The 15,196-nt window shown below is 50.5% G+C and overlaps 1 long non-coding RNA gene across 2 annotated transcripts; it reads right to left on the bottom strand.

Annotated features, from left to right (window-relative positions):
* Nucleotides 1-497: 497 nt before the first annotated feature.
* Nucleotides 498-14,098, bottom strand: LOC119878674. Of its 2 annotated transcripts, XR_005387063.1 has the most exons (8): nucleotides 14,020-14,098; nucleotides 12,840-12,997; nucleotides 12,574-12,744; nucleotides 11,001-11,070; nucleotides 9,501-10,465; nucleotides 5,676-5,975; nucleotides 1,895-5,258; nucleotides 498-1,600 (listed from the first exon to the last, which is right to left on the bottom strand). It is a non-coding gene; the product is annotated as an uncharacterized LOC119878674 (long non-coding RNA). The 2 variants fall into 2 exon arrangements; XR_005387062.1 differs by lacking the exon at nucleotides 14,020-14,098 and having other exon boundaries at nucleotides 12,917-13,072.
* Nucleotides 14,099-15,196: the final 1,098 nt, after the last annotated feature.

The following is a 15,196-nucleotide window of genomic DNA, read 5'->3' as shown; positions in this document are numbered from 1 at the left end:
GTGGGCAAGTTGCGGGAGGGAGTGGGAGAGAGGATCTTAAGCAGGCTCTATGCCCAGCATGGAGTCTACACTGGGGCTTGAATTCATGACCCTGAGATCATGTATGGTCTACGTTGAAATCAAGAGTCAGATGCTTAACTGAATCATCCAGGTGCCCCCACACCCTTGAAGGTAGACTCCATTGGGCGTGGAGCCCAATGCAGGGCCTGAACTCATGACCCTGAGATTGAGACCTGAGCCGACATCAAGAGTTGAACTCTTAACTGAAGGAGCCACCCAAGCACCCCTATTTTCTCTTCTTTGTGATTTTTTAAATATTTCCTTTTCTCTAGTTTACTTTACTATATAAATACAGTATATCATACATATAACATAAAATATGTGTTATTCCTGTCGGTAAGGCTTCTCACAATAGTATGCCATTAGTACTTACGTTTTGGGGGAAGACAAAAGTTATATACACATTTCTCACTGTTGGCATCCGTATCCACCATGCTGTTCTCAAGGGTCAACTGTACTAACAAACTAAATTCAACAGCACATCAAGAGAGTCCTATACCCTGACCAAGTGGGATTTATCCTTGGGATTCAAAGTTGGCCTCACACATGCAAAATCAATGCAAATCAATGTGAGACACAATACAAACAATGAGACACAAATATTACATCATCATCATTTCAACAGACGCAGAACATGTGACAAACTTCAACACCAACTCATGTTCAGTAAAACTTCTAAAACCTCAACACAATAAAGCCCATCTATGAAAACTCTACAGCTAATATAACCAGTGCGTTAAACCTGAAAGAACAAGGCAACGATCTCCACTCTCACTACTGCTACTCAACACTGTTCTGGAAGTCCTAGCCTGAGCAATCAGGCAAGACACAGAAACACAAGGTATAGAAGTCATAAAGAAAAAAGTAAAATTATCTATTCACAGGTGGAAAGATCATATATGTAGGAAAGTGTAAAGACTTTCCACAAAAACCTACTAAAATTCAGTAAACTTACACAATATAAAATCAACGTATAAAAATTGGAGACATTTCGAAAGACTAACAATGAAATACCTAAAAAAGAAATTAAGAAAACAATTCCATCTACCATAACAACAGCAAGAATAAAATACTTAGGAACCAAAAGAGGTGCAAGACTCGTATGCTGAAAATTATAAACACTGATGAAGGAAATTTTCAAAGACCCAAATAAATGGAAAGACATTCCAAGTTCCTGGATTGGAAAAATACTGTTAACCTATCCATACTACTCAAAGTGAAGCCTCCATCTCCTTGACTCCTTCTCACCGTCTCTCTCATTTCTCCGCCTGGGAGGGGTGTCCCCAGCTCTCCTCATATCTGGGTGCTTCTCAACACTCACCTATGAGTCATCAGAAGGTTCACACAGAAGCCTCAATTCCCTGATCTTCCCCACCACAACCCCCCTCAAAAAGAATAGGGGCTATAAAGGAAAACCCCAGTTCTGTCTACCTCCTTCAAAGGGAAAAACCTGGGGCTTCCCTGCTGGGAGTCTCTCCTGTGTCTCCGTTACTCTTCACACAAGTGACTTCTGACACTTTAGGCGTGAGGCGATTTTTCCCTGCAATGAGAACTCAGTCACATCACATCTCTGATACCATCCACCTGGAGATAGTGGCGGATCCCAACTTACCCGCCCAGTCCCACAAGACCGCCCCCGCCCTACTTCAGATGCCAATAGTAGTTAAGTCCCCAGGTTATACAACTTGTCTGAACTGGATGAAAATCAGAGGCTCCCATGAGCACCCCCTCGGGTTGGAGTAATTTGCTACAGTGGCTCACAGATCTCAGGGAAACACATTTACCAGTTATAAAAGGACAAACAATACAGATGAAGAGCCGGATGAGGACTTACACAGGGTGAAGTCCTGGCGGGGGGAGGACGTGCAGGAGTTTCTGTCCTTGTGGTGTTGGGGTACATCTAGGTGGAAGCTCTCCAAATCCCCTATGACTGGGGTTTTAGGAAGGTTTCCTCACATAGGCATGATCAATCATTCCATTTCCAGCCCCTCTTCCCTGCTCTGGAAGATGAGGGATGGGGCCTAAAATTCCAAGCTCGTAATCATGGCCTCATCTTTCTGGGGACCAGTCCCATCTGGGAGTCATCTGAGAGCACAGCCTGAGCCACCTCATTAGAACAAAAGATGATCCTAGCACCCTTATCACTTGGGAATTTATAAAGCTTTCAAGAGCCCTCTGGGGACTCCTGGGTGGCTCAGTGGGTTACCCTGCCTTTGGCCCAGGGCGTGGTCCTAGTGTCCCAGGATCCAGTCCCACATCGGGCTCCCTGGGCGGAAGCCTACTTCTCTCTCTGCCTGTGTCTCTGCCCCTCTCTCTCTCTCTCTCTGTCTCTCTCATGAATAAATAAAATCTTAAAAGAACAAAAGCCCTCTGTCAGGGATGGGGGTCAAAGACCAAATGCTGGAACAGAGGATGTTCCTAGTGTTATTACTTAGGAAATGACAAGGTTTCAGGAGCTCTGTGCCAGCAACTGAGGGCAGAGACTGATGCATATTCTCAATCATCTCATAGTGCTCCTAACTCCAATAAGCCCTCATCAGACTGGTATTCCTTCTGTCATTCTTACAGCGCTCCTTTGAAACCAGCTTTCTTACGGGTCTGCTGACTTGGTTTAGTGGGCCCCATCCTCTTTCAAAGCTAAGTTCTTGGAGAGCAGACACCCCGAATGTTTACACCGTCTTCCCGGTGAGAGCAGTTTCTGAACAAAACAGGAAGTCAACAAATATTTGAATAAATAGTTGAATGAACGCTCCGTGTTGATCGTATCACGTTCACCTATTCCTTTGATGAACATTTCATTGACCTCACTTTATAAACTAATGTTTTGAGAATTAACTCACCCAACTGCGTGTTGTTCAAAGTGGGAATACTGAAGCATAATGAAAGGGAAACTGGGTAAACAGACTAGAAGTACCAGTGTCAGGCGAAGTTGTCCTTTTATACGCAGCATCAGAACACTTGCACAGTGTCCATGTTTGACCAGTGCTTGTCGATTTCATGAAGAATTGAGCCCCAGCTGGATCCAGAAACAGCAGTCCCCACTGGAGCGTTGGTTGTGTTTTCTTGTTTTGATAGTTTTCCTTGAAGCCACACCATCCGGGAAATCCACAACCACAGCTCCAGGACAGATGCTGCTCCTCTTCCCCATCAGGTCAGCTGTGCGTTTTCATTGTCAGGCCACTGAGGTAGAATTAGTTGACTCCATGTCGGCCCGCTGGGGTGGTTGCAACATTTCCTGCAACTTGGCGTGCACCCGGGCAAGTTCCACTCTGTTGAGCTTCCCCCACCTGTATTCATCCAAGTATACAACACATTCAGCAGGAACAGGGGACTGCACACGCTTCAGCTCCTTCAACCCTCCTAACTGTTGAAGCACGTTCGTGATGCCCGATGTGGAGATGACATTGTCGTAGAACACGAGCGAGGGGAGGCTCGAGCAGCAGCACAGAGCAGGCAAGCAGGGTTCGGAGCTGGGCTTCCTTCAGCCGGCAGCTGCACAAGTTCAGGTGCTGTAGAGTGCCAGACACCTCCCCCAGCAGAACCTGGAGGGGCCCAGGAACCGTGTGGGACAGGTTATTGCCACAGAGAACCAACTCCTTCAGGCGGGTGGCATGAATGCTCTGGGACAAGTAGGTGATGTCATTCTCAATGAGCCTGCATCCATTGATCACCAGCGTCTCCAGTGGTTTTGCAGGCCATTGTGGACAGACAGACACAGTCACTTCTTGGAAACTCGAGTGTCCCACTAGATACATTTGGGAAAGATCCAGAAATCTGGCCTGAGAAATTGGCACAATGCCTACCCGAGTCTGGATGCACATGGTGGGAGCCAGGCTTCTGTAGTGGTTAAGACCACAGAGTGTGGAGTGAAACCCATCCCCGCTGGCCATGGGACCTCTCTGTTTGCAGACTATGGAGTCAGGCACCTCTCAGCCTTAGCTTCCTAATAAGCCCCATCAACACAATTATCGCACATGCTCCACAAAGTGTGGCTGAATTAATGAAATTTAACTATAGCTCCTACACATGGTAAAGCATAGGTTTTACTGGCTGGAGAATTTGGGAAGATGGTTCCCCATGCTTCTATTTACTCAAAGACCAGGCCCCAGGAGAACAGCTCTGTATTCGGGGGGGTGGGGGGGGCAGGCTACAGAGAAGTCTGTGAGACACAAAAGAGAGGAAGGAGTTCATCAAATCAGCTGAGCTTAGACATTGGTGAGGGGGCAGTTCCCTCCCTCAAACACCACCCTGACAACCTACCATCCTGGTTCACTTTCTCTACATAAGCTCTAGGAAGACGAGACCCTGAGTTTGGTCAGAGTTTCATATCCATTCTTAGCTGTCTGCTTGGCACGGACTGAGTGCGTGAAAATGAATGAAAGAGTGAATGACAGGCCAATTTCAGACCTGCATCTTTCTCTTCTATAGCAATCGACAGCCACTGGCTGGTCCAAGACCTCAGCCTTGCAGTCTGTGTCCTCAGTGACTCTGCGGCCTCACAGGATTGGAAATCCAGGCTTGTCTCTGCTCCGACGCAGCAGGGTTCAGGGACGACTCCAGGGATCCTGGCCCCTGGCCCTTCAGAGGGACTTGTCGCACACTCACTCAGCATCTTATGCAGCTGGCCCGAGAGACAGCCAAAGATGAGATGGAGCTTCTAGAGGCGGCCCAGTGGACTCAGCAAAAAGAAACAGTCTGCAGGGAAATCCCAGGGGATGTCGTTCATGATGAGGTTGCCCAGGTTGCTCATTTACCCTTGCGCGGGTAAAAAAAACTGGATTAGGTCAGAACGGGAGCAGAACGTACTCCTGTAATGAAGCCTCAGCTCCCGGATGGTCTCCAGCTCCAGCATCCCCAGGATCTCGACAAGGCTGAGGAATGGCACTTGGACAATGACCAGTGTCTGACAGTGGAGGCGCAGACCGCCATGGTTCTTCTCGACTCTCTGGAGTATGTACGAGGGGAACCCAGACAGGTGGAAGAAGCCGAACAAACCACCTAGGAAAAGGTCTCTGTGTATTTCCTCGGGTTCTCGGTGATGCTAAGGCTGTTCTTTGTAACTGGGTGTCAGCTTGTCCGCCTCCGGCTCTTCTAGCATGTGAGTGATGACAAAGGGTGCAGGAGTAGCCTCCGAGCACTCCTCCCAGTTGGAGTGCTCAACGTCATGGGTAAAATCCAGCACCTTCAGCTTTGATCTCCTGTGGGGAATGAGGAGGAGAGCAGACATGAGGAATTTCAGGCCTGTAGAGCGGGGCCGGCAGGAGACCAGCAGCAGCGGCAGACCCTGGGGACCCACCACTGTGCCAACCAGCAGCCCTGCCCTCTGCCGTCCACTATGCCTTCTAGGTGCCCTCCTTGCTTCCCCACATTATACGTTGCCGGGATACCACCCAGGAACCCAGCCACACTCTTAACCACCTCAGTAGCATGATCAGCTCTGAACTATGCCAGGACTCTCTTCACGGAGGGACTCTGACAATGGCCTCAGGGCCTCATGATGACAGATGCTGCACCACCAGGAGAGGCTAGCACATGCTTGGACTCCACATCCCTGAATCCAGCTCCCACTTCTGCAATTCACTGTGCCCCTACCAGCACCCCATCTCTCCAGTTACCTGGGCCAAACAGCGTTAGGAGGAACCAATTCCAGCCCATCCAGGACGGCTTCCAAGAGGTCTTGAGTTCTTGACTGATCTCTTAACGGTCCCAGACGGAGGCAGGGAAAGGGCCAGGCCTGCACCATTGCTGTCACAGTCTTCGTGTGTCCCCCATCAAAGGCTGCTGTGGACAGAGTTGGGAAAAGGCCGACAGGGAGCTCTCCCAGGTCACGTACAGCTGAGGCCTTCTCATTCCGCAGGCTCTGTGCTGCAAGATCCAAGAGATTGAGAGGGTCTTGTCCACTCATCTCCACCAACCTGGCACAAGGTTAAGGGAAAAGCCTAAGTAGATTTTCACAGTGCTCAGCCTCCTCCTGTTGGCACAGGACACTCAGCCTCAACCACCCATCTTAGCAGGAAGTGAGACCCTAGGCGGTCCTCCACCTCTCCTGCCATCCTACAACTTCTAGTCCTAAATCTTCAGCTCTTTCTCTGCTAGGTTCACCCAGTGTCCCTTAATACCAGCTAAGTGAAGGAAAACAATTATGGCTTCATCTCCATTCTTTATTGGACTTCAGAGAGTATAAATTGTTCCAAACCTAATTTCCTGAACTTTCCCAAAGATCATCACCATCTCCAAGGTGATTTCAAGGAGCCGGACAGAATAACCCATCTCTTACCCCAGTCCAGTGGTAAGAGGTCGGGTCCTGAGGTTTTGTTTGCCTTCTCTGGCAAGCAGAGCTTCTAAAACAATAACGGCAACTTTCCACAAGTTCAGATCTGTCCTCCTTCCTGCTCTATGGAATACGTTCCATTTTTTTTTTTTTTAAAGATTTTTTTTTTAAATTTATTTATTCATGACAGTCACAGAGAGAGAGAGAGAGGCAGAGACACAGGCAGAGGGAGAAGCAGGCTCCATGCACCGGGAGCCCGATGTGGGATTCGATCCCGGGTCCCCAGGATCGCGCCCTGGGCCAAAGGCAGGCGCCAAACCGCTGCGCCACCCAGGGATCCCTGCTCTATGGAATACGTTCCTCTTCACATTCTACCAAGCTCAGAGCAATTCAGAGACTAGAAAATTATTTTTAAAAAATCAAGAAGACATAAAAAACCCCTCTTATGGGGCTAGTGAATTTTTGACATAAAATGTCAGAAAAAGACAAGAGAAGGGAACATTAAAGCACCATCGTGGGGTGCCTGGGTGGCTCAGCTCTGCGGCTGCCTTCAGCTCAGGTCATGATCCCAGGGTCTTGGGATTGAGCCCCGAATGGGGCTCCCTGCACTCAGCGAGGAGTCTGCTTCTCCCTCTGCCCTTCTTTCCCCGCTTGTCCTATCTCAAGTAAATAAATCTTCTTTAAAATGTACCATCTCGGGATCCCTGGGTGGCGCAGCGGTTTGGCGCCTGCCTTTGGCCCAGGGCGTGATCCTGGAGACCCGGGATCGAATCCCACATCGGGCTCCCGGTGCATGGAGCCTGCTTCTCCCTCTGCCTGTGTCTCTGCGCCTCTCTCTCTCTCTGTGACTATCATAAATAAATAAAAATTAAAAAAAAATGTACCATCTCAAGTATAAGTAGATACAAAGGTCGTTACTAAAACATTACTAAGAAGAACTAATTGGTGTTCTTTGAACAGAATCACAAAGCATTTCTTCTAGGAACAAGAGCAGACTGACACATTTGAGAATCTCTCAGTGAACTTCTGATGACACATGGACAACTGAGCCTGAGTGCTCTCAGCTGCCTCCTGAAACCCTAAATGAAGTAAAGGAATAGCTAAGACCAGAAAGTCAAGGAGAATGAATTAGCCCCACTCTTCAAGAAAAGCCAACTTTTAGAATCTGAAAAAGGTGGATTGGGAAACTAGTGTGCAGACTACAGAAGCCAACACCTAAGCCTATACAGGTGGTGAAATCAGAAATCAATTGCAGAACCCACGAGGCCTCAGGAGCAACAGCCGCAGGCAGGGCCCCAGGCGAGGGCCAGAGCCACCCGCCAGCACTGTGGTACTCGAGGAGGCTCTACAACCACATGCATTTACCTCCACCACCAGCACGGCCAGCAATCCACACCCGGGCCCGACCTTCCTCTACTTCCCACCCCGACTGCTCTGCTGCTCCCTGGAGCAGTGCTCAGCCCTCACATCCCATGGCAGGCTGCTCTTCTGTGGGGCACAAGGGGAATGCGCTGGGGCAGGTTTGGTACATGAGCATTTAGAACCACCAAAACACTGGACTATGACCCAACTGAGCATGCTCCACTTATGTATGAGCAGGAAGGGGCACCTGGCTCAGAGCTGAGGCCCGGGAGGCAGCTTATGGAGCAGGCAGGACAGGAGGGCACACCAGGCCCCTGTCACAACCACCAACTGTTCTGATGGCAGAGCTCCTCGGAAGCAGGAGGGCCCTTGCTGCAGAAGTGGCTGTGTGTGAACCCTCCCCTGTGCTTCTGAAATGTCCCATTTCTCTGAAGGAACAGCCCAAGAAGAGCCACATGCCTGGAACCCAGAGGGGTGTCTCTGCCCTTGCCCCTCCCTCATGCCCCTCTCACTCAGCAAAAAAGTCAGTCCAACTACTTGACTCCTCATGAGGGATGTATATCCTACTGATGGCTGCAGAGGACACAGAAAAGAGGTTCTCCAAAGGTCGGCAGTGAGAACTCCCACACTCTGAGGCGACCTCCATTCCCCTCCCCCTCAGCCTGTCAGCCTTCCTCCCAAATGCCTTTCTGAGGAGGAGCCATTCCCACCTACAGCTGCTCCCACCTGAAGCCACTAAGCATCTCCCCGCTGCGCATCTGCACCTGAACGATCCTCATCAACCTCCCTCTGTAGTTGAGGTGGCTGTTTAAGCACAGTCTACTTGTCACACTGACTTCTGCTTTCTCCCTTTGTGGAGATTCTCAGCCCAAGGCCTCGGGCCTCTGCCCAGCAGGTAGGAGGAGATGAGGCCTCTGGCTTCTGAGTGCAGCCAACAATGGGTCACTCCTCTTCTCCTCCACAAAATCCAGGATCTATTGCTGGCCAACTGACCACGTGCACCGCCTGAATGCACTTCACCTATGTGGGAAGGGTCTCCCCTGAGATTCCAGTGGCCTCTAATCCTGGGGAAGACTCAGAAGAGGAAGACCAGTGAGTAAATGATGGCCTTGGCCACTGCAGCTGGTCTTGGGCTATGATGGATACTCATCTTGTCCTCCCTGCATTATTTGTTGCAGATTCCCCTCAAGGTCCCTACAAACTCTGCTGTCCTCCTCGCTAAGTTGCCAGGTGGCCTTCCTCACACCTTCATCTCTAAAATTTCTGAGCCCCAGCTCACCAGGCCTCTTTTGGCAAGGGTTGTGGCACTTGTCTTTTTACTGTCACAACGGGGCAAGGGAATACCAAGAGGGTCCTGGACGAATCTCCTGGGAGTCAAACTTATTGCTCTTTATGCCCTGGTTTTAATTTTTTTTTCCGATTTTATTTATTTATTCATGAGAGACACAGAAAGAGAGGCAGAGACAGAGGCAGAGGGAGAAGATTTCCCTCGGGGAGCCCGATGTGGGACTTGATCCAAGAAGTGCAGGATCACGCCATGAGCTGAAGGCAGGTGCTTAACTGCTGAGCCACCCAGGCGTCCTTCTATGTCCCGGTTTAAAAGCAGCCCTATCCTTTCCTAACCTGGGTCATTCACTCCAACCAAGAATGGGGGCTCCTTTGCTTGCCAACTCGGTGCTAGACACAAAGAGGATAAAGTCTTCAGGTGGCAGCCGTGGCTTCTAACTCTGTGGGACTCCTCCGCTCACCAGTGGATAGTTGTGGAACCTAACCAACGTTATCGCTTGGTGGGTTTGACAGAACTTACCTCACAAGATGCAGTTCTGGGCATGCGGTCATGTCATGTCCAACGGTCTTCCACCAGGGCCCAGCAGCATTACAGGAACGGCTTTATGAAACATATCCGAGCCACCTCTGTGGACAGCATGGGTTTGCTCCAGACTCCTGGAAGGTATCGTTCCCTACCCATGATACACCCAATCCTCTGAGATCTGCTCAGTCTTATGCCCAAGTAACAAGGCTGCTTTCAACTGCAGCTTAGACTCTGCTGCTCTGCAGAGAACTTTCCTATTCTGGGATACACTCAAAAGTCGAAGTCTTTTTGGGTTCAGTCAGTTAAGAGTCTGACTTTGGTCAGGTCGTGATCTCAACGTCCTAGAATGGAGCCCTGCGTTGGGAACTTTGGCTCAGGTTGTGATCTCAATGTCCTGGGATCGTGCCCTGTGTTGGGATCCGTGCTCAGCAGGGAACCTGCTTCTCCCTCTCCCTCTGCTCCTGCCCTGTGCTCTCCTTCTTTAACAAATAAAACCTTTTTTTTTTTTAAGTGGCAGTCTTTTGTGTCACCTGGTATACAAGGCAGAGAGTGTTCTGAGATGTGGAATATGTTGTCTCCAAAACCTGAAAAGTCCTCTCAGGCATTGTGCTTCCTTCTCTGCAGGAGATTCAAGTGGTATAACTCATGTTTTACTTTGGATGATAGGACCCAGCATGTCCCCAACTGTTGGGGCACTCAAAATTGTTCTCATGTGGCAGATAATTGAATCTTCACAGGCATCTTCTCCAACAATGGAATGCACGTTTCTTACCAAGGCTTCCAATGTGCCAGACATTTCCTGTAATCTAACTCCATTGACAAGCTATCAGAGGAGCAAATGGGCACAATGTTCTTCAGATACCCAGGTGGTACGTGAACTATGACAGACTGGAAAGGTACAACCCTGGAGCAATGGGAAATGCATACTGTTGTCTGCTCCATGTGAATCCAAACGGTATCTGATAGGGATAGAAAGAAACACATTTGCCAACTAATGTTTGTATACCATGTACCTGAGAAGTCATGAATCTGGCTTGAGCGAAGAGACTACATCTGGCATAGCAGCCTCAGTTGGGGCTACTATCTGGGTGAATTTATGGAAATTTCGGCCAACCTCCAGGATGAATCTGGTTTCTGCAGGGGTAGACAGGTGAATTAAATGGAAATATGACAAGGACCATCACTTGAATCCTTTATATCCTTAAGAGGAATAAAATTAGGGATGCCTGGGTGGCTCAGTAGTTGAGCATTTGTCTTAGGGTCAGGGAGTGATCCTGGGGTCCCAGGATCCAGTCCCACATTGGACTCCCTGCATGGAGCCTGCTTCTCCTCCCTCTGCCTATGTCTCTACCTCTCTCTCTCTGTCTCATGTGAATAAATAAAATCTTTTTTAAAAACAAAGGAATAAAAAAAACACCAAACAAAACGAAACAACAAAAGAGTAATAAAAATATCCGTCATTCCTCCTAGATTGTGATATTGTTTTATACTTACTATTTTGACCAGGGATGGAAACAGGTACAGAGACCTCCACTTGGCCTCCACAATCATGATAGTTCTGATCCTACAAATGAAAGACGCAATGTGTGTTCTGCATGGATTTTCAAACATTCTATTCCATTAAACATCTGCAAACTGAGTAATGTCACACGGTTACCATTGTGAGCTGGATCCTGACCTGGGATTCTATTTATTTGGCTCCCCATAGGCCCCATCCTAACAGTGAGCCACGATTATGTTTTGTATATCCAGAAACTAATGTTAACTCTGACCCTACATCCAACAATATTAAAATTCTTGGTATATTCCCCCTTCCCCAGTCCACTCCTCAAATTACTCCTAGAGTCCAATCCCCCTTGTTTATTTACATTTACCCAAATGTGGGAGGCATTTACCTCCCAAATGGCCACAATGATTCTAGCCTCCTGGTATTCAGTCATTCCCTTGTGAAGTCCCCTGCCTCACTGAGTAAGGCAGACCTGTGACAATCTGTGACAATTACAATGTGTGACTTCCAACGTTAGGTCATAAAAGGCATTGTGACTTCCGCTTTGCTTCCCCTGGATCACTTGCTTTCACGTCATGGAAACACCCAAGTAGCCTTATGGAAACATCCATGAGGCAAGGAATTGAGGCCTCTGGTCAAAAACTTACTGGCCGGGCACCGGGGTGGCCCAAGTCATGATCCCAGGGTCTTGGGGTCAAGCCCCACATCAGGCTCTCTGTTCAGCAGGGAGCCTGCTGCTCCCCCTGCTTGTGCATGTGAGTAAGCTGCCTTGGAAGTGGACATCCCAGGCTCAGCTCAACCTTCAAATGACTACAGCCCCAACCCACATCTTGTGTGCATTCTCAGAGACACCATGAGCCAGCACTATCTGGCTAAGCTTTAACTAGATTTTTGACCCACAGAAACCACGTAAGATAACAAAAATAGTCAATTATGCTACTAAGTTTTGGGGTAACTTATTGCACAGCTACAGGTAAAAGATATGCTGAATAACTGTACGAAAATTCCTGGAAGAATATTTATCCCCTTGCCATACATACATGGTCCTTTGTTCTGGGGACCTGGCCTCCTCTTCAAAGACTAGACAGTCCCAGGCCTGAACACTGACTAGAATTTGGCAAGGGATCATGCCTTTGTATTGAGCCGTCTTCAGCCTCCCATCATCCAGCCTTGATTTCTTTTGATAATAAGAGTACTACTCCTGGTGGCTGACCTTCCATTTTGTACGAAAAACACTGGGCTCTTCAAACCATTTCTGGAACCCTTTGTGGGTTGGTGCCTTGGCTGCCACTCCAACCTCATGGCTCACAGTAAATGGTGTAAACCTGGCCTCTGATGGTTCAATGCCACCGCCTGACCTCAAGTGCTGCAGGGTCCTGTCATCCGTTTCTATGAAAGCCACTCTTACTGTTTGTCAGCACTGGCCTATGCACGTACCCCACCACTGAACTGTTTAACGACGCTGCTGTCCCTCTCATCAGCATATTCCTAGAGCCTTGGTAAATGATGTGTTTGTTGGTGCTTCCTGTGGAATATATCCATTTGCTTGGGTTTTCTTACCTTAGAAAGTCATCATATGTATCCCAGCTTCACAATCCCTGAGCGGTTTAGCCTTCAGCTGCCATCTGTCAGGGGTCCAGCAATTTCAACCTCACTGAGCACGGGCCGTAGCTTCCTTTCATGCTTCTAGAAGCCATCCTTGTAGCAAGTTCACACAAACTCCTGCGGTCCCTGACAGAATGTCAAACCTTGTATCTCAGAAGAATACTCCCAAAGCAGTAAATTCACCCTACCCAATCTGAATCCCCCTCTCCTTTATCAAGCACCTATACTCCAGTCCCAAACACGGTCCCCAAGCTGGTACTTGCTGGTTAGGTCGTTCAGCCTCCTTAGGGTGTAGTACCTTCATCTGCCTTCTCAGCCTGAGCGCATCTCCTGCTCTGTTATGCTGGAACATAGCCCCAGTTACACACAAGGGGAGAAACTGGAGAAGAGGGCAAGAAGAGCAAATCCTGTCTCAGTGAAGGATGGCTCTGCAAGTATTCAAATAAAAGACTTTGATGGGGTTTTTGTTTCTTAGGGGGATGGTTTTTTTTTTTTTTTTTTTTTTTGGTTTTGTGTCTTGTTTTCTTTTTAGGTAGGCCTCATGCCGAGTATGGGGACAGAACTCACCCCCCAAAGTCAAGAACTAAGCCAAGATCGAGTGCAATGCTTAACCAACAGAGCAACCCAAGTGCCCTAAAGATTTTAGCTTTGCTCGTTTTGTTTTTAAGATTTTATTTATTCTTGAGAGAGACAGAGAAAGAGGCAGAGACCTAGGCAGAGGGAGAAGCAGGCTCCGTGCCAGGAGCGCTATGCAGGACTTGATCCCAGGACCCCAGGATCAAGCCTTGAACAGAAGGCAGATAGATGCCCAACTACTGAGCCACCCAGGCGTCCCAAGATTTTAGTTTTTAATAGAGTGGGAGGGCAGCCCGGGTGGCTCAGTGGTTTAGCGCGCCATCAGCCCAGGGCCTGATCCTGGAGACCCGGGATCGAGTCCCACGTCAGGCTCCCTGCAAGGGGCCCGCCTCTGCCTCTGACTGTGCCCCTCTCTCTGTCATAAATAAATAAAATTAAAAAAAAACTAGAGTGGCTTGGCCCACTCAGTCCCATGGGCTCAGAGGGTTCAGGACGATTTCAGATCACAGGGGCCTCAATGCAGGTAACTCCATCGACACGCCCAGGGGCCAGTCTTTCCCGAACGGGAGGACTTTAGCACAGCAAACCCGCCGTGGCTGGGAGTTGAGGCTTCTCGGGAACTCCGCTTCCCTGGGCAGTAGGTCCCAGGCGGACCCTTAGCTGCTCGGCCCGCATCCCCCACGCCCACCAGCCGAGAGGAAGGCGTCCTGGCCGCTCCCCAGCAGCTCCCGAGGCGGGCTCTCGATCGCCAGTCGGCTCCCTGCCTCCGTGCGCCCGGCCCAGCACAGCCGTCCAACGCCGGGGTCCCCCTCGCTAACCACTTACTCGTCAGGACGCTCCCCAGAGCGCGTGATGTGCGCGGGCTCGTGCCCTCCGTCCGCGGGCCGCCCTCCCGAGTCAGCGATTCAGCGCCGCTGACGCCCTGACCCTGACCGTGGGGCCTGCGCATCCGCAGCCCGAGGCGAGGCCCCGCGGGGGGGGGGCGGCTGCGACCGGGCCTAGCACGTGCCCTCGGGCCTCGGGTCGAGGCGACCAGGCCGCGCAGGTGGCGCAGGCGGCTCGAGCCCGAGAGAACGGCTCCGCCGGCCCGGCCCGTGGTGCCGCCGCCCGCACCCCCGGGGCCGACCGTCCGCCGTCCCGTCACCCCCGGGGGCGCGGGGAGCCTGGGCCAGGCTGCGGCACACCCCGCCGTCCCGCGGCCTCGCAGGTGGGCTCGGGGCTCCTGCTCCACGTGGCGAGGCCCGGTGACCCCGGAGCCCCCCGCCGCTGACAATGGCGACGTGGGGACCCGAGTCGTCCCAAGAGCCCGGAACGGAAGGCTCAGAGCCTGACCGCGGCGCCGCGAAGCTTCCTCTGGCTCCCACGGCGGCGCCGGGAGGGGCGGCTTCTCCCTGAGTCACGTGGGGTGTGGGAGGGAAGAGCCTGCGCCCCTCCCCGGGTCACGCGGTCGGCAGCGGGCACAGCCGCGCCCCTTCCGTGGGTCCCCTGCGGGGAGGGCCTGCGCTTGTGGGGTTTGTGGTGGCCAATTAGCCATCATAGAGCGTAACGCCCAGTGCTCATCCCGTCAAGTGCCCCCTCAGGGCCCGTCGCCCAGTCACCCCCACCCCCGCCCTCCTCCCCTTCCACCTCCCCTAGCTCGTTTCCCGGAGTTAGGAGTCTTCATGTTCTTTCTCCCTTTCTGACGTTTCCCACACGTTTCTTCTCCCTTCCCTCATATTCCCTTTCACTATTATTTATATTCCCCAGATGAATGAGAACATACACTGTCTGTCCTCCTCCGACTGACTTACTTCACTCAGCATAATACCCTCCAGGTCCATCCACGTTGAAGCAAACGGTGGGTATTTGTCGTTTCTAATGGCTGAGGAATATTCTATTGTTTTTTTTTTAAACTTTTTTTTTAATTTTTATTTATTTATGATAGTCACAGAGAGAGAGAGAGAGAGAAGCAGAGACATAGGCAGAGGGAGAAGCAGGCTCCATGCACCGGGAGCCCGACGTG

The sequence above is a fragment of the Canis lupus genome, unplaced genomic scaffold (genome assembly GCF_011100685.1).
Source record: "Canis lupus familiaris isolate Mischka breed German Shepherd unplaced genomic scaffold, alternate assembly UU_Cfam_GSD_1.0 chrUn_S1802H1999, whole genome shotgun sequence".
Lineage (NCBI taxonomy): Eukaryota > Metazoa > Chordata > Mammalia > Carnivora > Canidae > Canis > Canis lupus.
Note: the sequence above shows the minus strand (reverse complement) of the source record. Positions and strands in the feature narration are given on the sequence as shown.